Source organism: Capricornis sumatraensis, chromosome 3 (genome assembly GCF_032405125.1).
Source record: "Capricornis sumatraensis isolate serow.1 chromosome 3, serow.2, whole genome shotgun sequence".
Taxonomy (NCBI): Eukaryota; Metazoa; Chordata; class Mammalia; order Artiodactyla; family Bovidae; genus Capricornis; species Capricornis sumatraensis.
In genome coordinates, this window is record NC_091071.1 from 175,116,581 (window position 1) to 175,122,580 (window position 6,000).

At 47.3% G+C, this 6,000-nt stretch overlaps 1 protein-coding gene across 1 annotated transcript in view; it reads right to left on the bottom strand.

Moving 5' to 3' along the window:
• CDC42 (cell division cycle 42) overlaps nucleotides 1-4,778 on the bottom strand; it is a 48,782-nt gene extending 44,004 nt beyond the window's left edge. The window contains exon 1 of the mRNA XM_068969551.1: nucleotides 4,727-4,778. The gene's annotated coding sequence lies outside the window, so the exon portion shown is untranslated. The remainder of the gene's footprint in view (nucleotides 1-4,726) is intronic.
• Nucleotides 4,779-6,000: the final 1,222 nt, after the last annotated feature.

The window sequence follows — 6,000 nt, forward strand, 5'->3', positions numbered from 1 at the left end:
TCATAACCAACAATTATGTGAATGATCCTAATCATATGCTCTTCATAACAGCAATCAGTTTTCCATAAAAAGTCACTGAGTTCAAATGTGTAACTGAACTCAAGTCAAGCAGTTCTGAAACTAGAATTTAAGACTAGTTATTACTAAGGGGGTGATGACCCTTTAGAAACTGAACACATGAGTTCCTGATGATGAGCACAGACATGAGGCGATTCTACACAACAGGCAGGAAACTATAACTCAGAGGGCGCTTCAAACTTCAGTGTGCATGAAAAGCACTTGGAGATCGCATTAAAATACAGATTCTGATTCAGTAGGACTGGAATGGAGCTTGAGATACCTAAGGAACTCCAAGGTGAGGCTTATGCTGCTAGTTCACAGGACCACATACTTCACACTTAAGAACTTACACCCTTAGCTCTATGACACTGCTTAAGATAATGAATATAAACATAAAGCAGACACCAATTCCCACTTCATTTAATTTTTATGGTTTCATGAGATTATCTGGGAGAGGGATGGTTATTAAACTGTTGATGTTTGAGAGAAATACATGTAAATTCTTAAAAATGGGGGCATTAAGCAAGGCTGTAATAATAGCAAGAGCAAACACCTACAAAGCACTGCTGTGCCCCAGTTAATTGCTTTAAGTACTTCATTTAGAATACTCCTAACAACACTGTGGGGCTTCCCTAATGGCTCAGCAGTGAAGAATCCACCAGCAATGCCTGGGACACAGGTTCAATTCCTGGGTCCTGAATTGGGAACATTCCCTGGAGAAGGAAATGGCAAGCCACTCCAGTGTTTTTGCCTGGGAAATCCCATGGACAGAGGAGCCTACCATGGGGTCGTAAGAGTCGGACACGACTTAGCGCCCAGCCGCCACCACCACCACTGTGAGGTAGAGACTATTGCTAGAACTTTTCTATGGAAGGTTAATCCAGTCACAAAGACGTTACTCAGGCTGCATGGAGCTAATAAATGCCAAAGCCAGGATGTGAATCCAAGCAGTCTGATTCCAGAGTCTACACTATTAATCACTATACTCGCAGTGTCTCTCTCAAAACACACAGCAACAGCAAATCAAAATGGCTCACTCTTACAGAAAATGATGCAAGTGTAAAGTGTTAAAGAACAGAATGAGCAACTGAGGTTCTCTTCAGGTGACTGACCACTGACGCTTGGTAAACACCATAACTTGATACGTAGATTTTTGCTGTTAGAAACTGTTCTGGATTTCAGCATAATAGCTAAATATTTTAAGAAAAAAATGTTTCTAATTTTTTCTAATAGGACACCATTTTGGTAGCAAAAATGGGGTTTCACTTCACGGAATGAGCAATTTGAGACCAATGTCCCATGGGCAACCAGTAAAGAAGAGTTTTGACATCCAGGACTTATAACAGGAGTGAAGGCCAAAAGAACAAGTAATGAAAATTGATTTGCTTTAGCAAAAATATTTTGGAATGAAGGGATGAGTAACTAAAAGTAGAAACGTAAGGGACAAAACATAACATGACCAAGAATTTTATGCCATTAAACTGAGGAAAAGAAGTCGCATAATTAAGCGACTTTTCAAAATAGAAATTGGGGAAGGAAACACATTAAAGTCTGCATAATTTTTAGGAGAATAAAAACCAGTCATCAGAAAAGATTTTCTAAGCAACTGTTAATTGTTCAGATAGTACACCTGCAGCAAATATAGGAGTAAACAGATGGATATGGTTAAGCAAGAAAAGATTAGTAATCATCACTTCAATGAGCCCAAATATGGATATGGCTGACCAAGCACAAAAGTCATCTCAGGAAACAAAGTACATACGCCTGTAGAATATGCAGAAAATGTTGACCCTCAGACATCACAATCATTCATTTGACAAACATTTCTTGAGATACATCATGGTTTGGTACTAGGGATCGGGGTGATCACACCAGGTCAAAAGTCCTGCCTTCACAGATTTACATTCTAGTGGGTGAAATTAACAGACTTGGAAGAGACTACCGAATACTGAAAACCTAGAATGCAACCTTTAATAGAAAACACACAGGTCTATTTATGGGACAGAAGTGAACATACTAACCCCCTCGTCCCCCAGCAGAGAAAGCTCTGTGGCCTTAAGTGTTTCTTGTTAAGCATTCCTTGTCCTCTCAAAAACTGACCCTAAAACGATAAATGCATTTAAAATAAAAAGTACAATTTTACTTTTACTTCCGAGAATGGCTATAAATACTACTCCCAAACAGGCACAGTAAACTGTACTTTGAAGTTTTCCAAATGGAACACATCTTGAATCAAAACATTTTATTAGTGAACCATTTTTAAAGTAACTAGAAATGCTTCTTTAATAAACCATAAAATTAAAAGTGGAAAAAGTATCCGAATAAAGAAAATCTTGAAGTTACAAAAAAGTCAAGACGTGGGTTTGGTGGGCTTTAGAAGAATCTCACTGATGTTTCATTTCAGCCCCTGACTACCTTAGGAGACAGGGGAGGACAGGGGAGCCTGGCCACGGGGTTACAAAGAGTCCTACACGACTTAGCAACTGAACCACCACCACCCTAGGCTGTAATACCTGCCTCGGGTGCCCAAAATATTAAGTTCAACTGAGTACAGGTTGTTGATTATTACATACAAACACTTTAAGAGGTTGTGATACCTTTGGGGTCTTAAAAAATTACTGAGAAACAGCTCATTTTTAATACTCAATCACCAATCTCCTTGCCTCAGTATAAAAGCTGTAAATCCAAACTATTCTCCCATACTTTTAAAAGGGAAGAAGACAATTGATATTTGTGTATTTAAAGCTCTTAAGTACAGAAGAGTCGAGAAATATGGCAGATAAGTACTTCGATTTTATATTCTTAAAAAGAGATACATTATAACAAATGTATTTCAGAAGATCCAAGCTCCACACCTATATAATCATCTACCAACACCTACAAACTACCAAAAGCTGCTTTAAATCGACCACTTCTATTAAGTGTTTAACAAGCAATCTGTTCTCTCTATAGAAACGAGAAACAATAAGAAAGTACTTGTTCCAACATGAACTATCCTTATAACAATGCATTACACAATTGGATCTCATTTGCTTTACAATGCTAATATTTTTCTGTGCCACTGTACCCTGTAGTCAGTGAAGGATATACAATTCAAGACGTGCCTAACATTCTGAAGAATGAATACTGTGATCTCCAAAGTCTGAAAATGTTATTCACTTAAGGGTTTTTTTTGGTTAAAAACCCAAAACTCATTTTAACAAAACTAAAGTGACCAGCAAGCAAAGAACAGGTGTAAAATGAACTGACTCTCTTTTCACCACACCCCTGCCACAAAAGTGCACGTGAGTCGACTTAGGTACGTACTCTGAATCAATAAGACACACTTATTAAAGTTAAATAATCTGAGAATGTTATTTTGGAACAAAGAAAGGCTTCCACAAATAAATTAACTTCACTCCAATACAGTCACAGGAATCTTTAAAGTTACTGCCCACGCCAAGTGGCTAAAGAAAAGTGTTGTCTTGGCATTAAGATCATCTTGAGATTTTAAACCTCCCTGGCTTTCAGACGCTTATGAGACGGCCAGGATTTCAAAAGATCATCTCTGAATACCAGTAGCTGGGAAACAGGCAGGATATGCCACTGGGTGGCCCCAACAGAGGCTACCAAATGCTGTCTTAATTTAGCGAGCCCCTGACTTGCAGGAGTTAAAAACTCTCACCCCTTATATTGCAATGACGTAATCTTCCCCACTGCATTTCTCTAGGACTTAAAGGGAAAGCGGGGCGGGGGGGGGGGGGGGAGCAAATGAACAAAGAAAAATTTCCCCCTAAAGAGAGGAATCAGGCAAAAGGCAGAACGACAGTTTCGGGAGGTGGTTAGGTTAACTTCCAGCAGGGGAAGCTTCAACTGAAGAGGCGGGGAGGGAGAAGAGTTGGGAGAAGCCAAACGGAAATGGTATTGGGAGGAACTCGACCTAAGGCAGGAATCAAGGAGACGGGAGAAGCGGCGACTGAGCCGCCCCCCACCCCACCCTCCCGGCGCGGGACGAGGCGTCGGGCGGCCGCGCCGCAGAGAGAGGGAGGCGCGCGGCAGGGCCGAGCCCCCCCCCGGACCGCCCGCTTCCCCGACCGCGCTCGCGGTCCGCTCCCCTCCCCCGCCGCCGGCCGCAAAATGTCCGCGGCGAAGCAGGAAGTCGAAGCCGGGGCGCGCGCTGGGGGCCGGCCGGCCAGCCAGGGAGCCCCGGCCCCGCCAGCCCGCGGGCGCCTGAGAGAGGGTCTGCGGCCCTCGCCGCCCCGGCCCGGCCCGGCCGCCCGCCCCGGCGGATGGGGGCGGTGGGCGTCCGCGGGGCCGCGGGGGAGGAGAGCCGGGCGGCCGGGATGGGTGTGACCCTTTCCTTCCGCCGCTGCCCGGTGACAGCCCGGCCGCGCCCTCGCCCCGGCACCTCACGCCGCGGCCGCGCGCTCCGGGCAGAACCCGCGCCCCCCGCCGCCGCCGCCGGGCCCTCCGCGACCCCCTCCCCTCAGTCCCCCTGACAGAACCCGGACCCGCGCCGCGCGAGCCCGGCACCCCTCCCCCCGCGGCGCCCCGCGCCCGCCCCCCGGGGTCCCAGAGCAGGAGGTCCCCGCGGACGGGGAGACGCCAGGGGCGGCGCGGCGGGGGGACGAGGACGGTGTGAGGGGGGGAGCCGCTCCCGCGGGGCAACCTCGGGCCCCACACTCACCTCAGCTCCTCCGCCGGGGCGTTGGCAGCACTGCGCGGGGTCTCCTCGGCTGCCGGACAGGGGCACGCGCCTGACGTCAGCACGCAGGCGACGCACGGTAGGGTTATCCGCGGAAATGGGAGGGGCCGAGAGGAGAAAAGAGGCCGAGCGGTTCCGGGCGGGGCCTGAACTCCTCCCCCCGCTCCCTTCAGGCCCCTGGCTCGGGCCGCCTAACGCGCACGCGCCAGTCACCGCGGTCGCTAGTTGGTGGCTGCTCTCTGGACTTCTTTCTACAGTTCTTCTCCTGGATTTGTAGTTTATGCTACAAACGATCTCTTGCAAAGCGCTGCCCCTAACATGTCTTTTGATCCTTGCATCCTTACAAAGTGTTAGCATCCCGATTTTGCAGAGAAGACAGTGGCTACTCAAACGGGCAGTGACTTGCCCGAAACCACACTACAAGTGGGACGGCCTCCTGACTCCCTCAGGCCTGTATTCAGTACGCCTTGGCTTAAGCTGAGCGCCTAAGAATTGATGCTTTTGAACTGTGGTGTTGGAGAAGACTCCTGAGAGTCCCTTGGACTGCAAGGAGATCCAACCAGTGCATCCCAAAGGATATCAGTCCTGAATATTCATTGGAAGGACTGATTCTGAAGCTGAAACTCCAATACTTTGGCCACCTGATGCGAAGAACTGACTCACTGGAAAAGACCATAGATTGAGAGCAGGAGGAGAAGGGGACAGAAGATGAGATGGTTGGATGGCATCACTGACTCAATGGACATGAGTTTGAGTAAACTCTGGGAGTTGGTGATGGACAAGGAAGCCTGGCGTGCTGCAGTCCATGGGGTTGCAAAGAGTCAGACACGACTGAGCGACTGAACTGAACTGGCCTAAGAGCTGAGGTCGCTTCTCATCTCTGTTTAGACCCTTCTGTCCCTCGCTCCAACCACATCTCTTGGTTTAGAGACCTCCTCGCCACCACCTGCACTCACTGCCTCCTCTGCAGCCCTTCTGCCGGCTCTCAGCCTTTCAATGTCACCGACTTCCTGATCTTGCTATCCTCACAGCATCTGTTTATCATCTGTCTTCCTGGCTAGTGTGCAAACTTCAGGAGAGTAGGAACCTTCTGTCTTGTTCAGATGTTTCCCAGTGTTACAGGAAAATAGCTTATCTTAGTAACAGCTCCTTTGTTGATGACCACCACAGTTAGTTGGCCAAGAAAAACATTTGTTTCCAGTATGTTTAATAGTTAAGAGTTTCTTTTGGACTTTTTAATTACACGAGAAAAATAC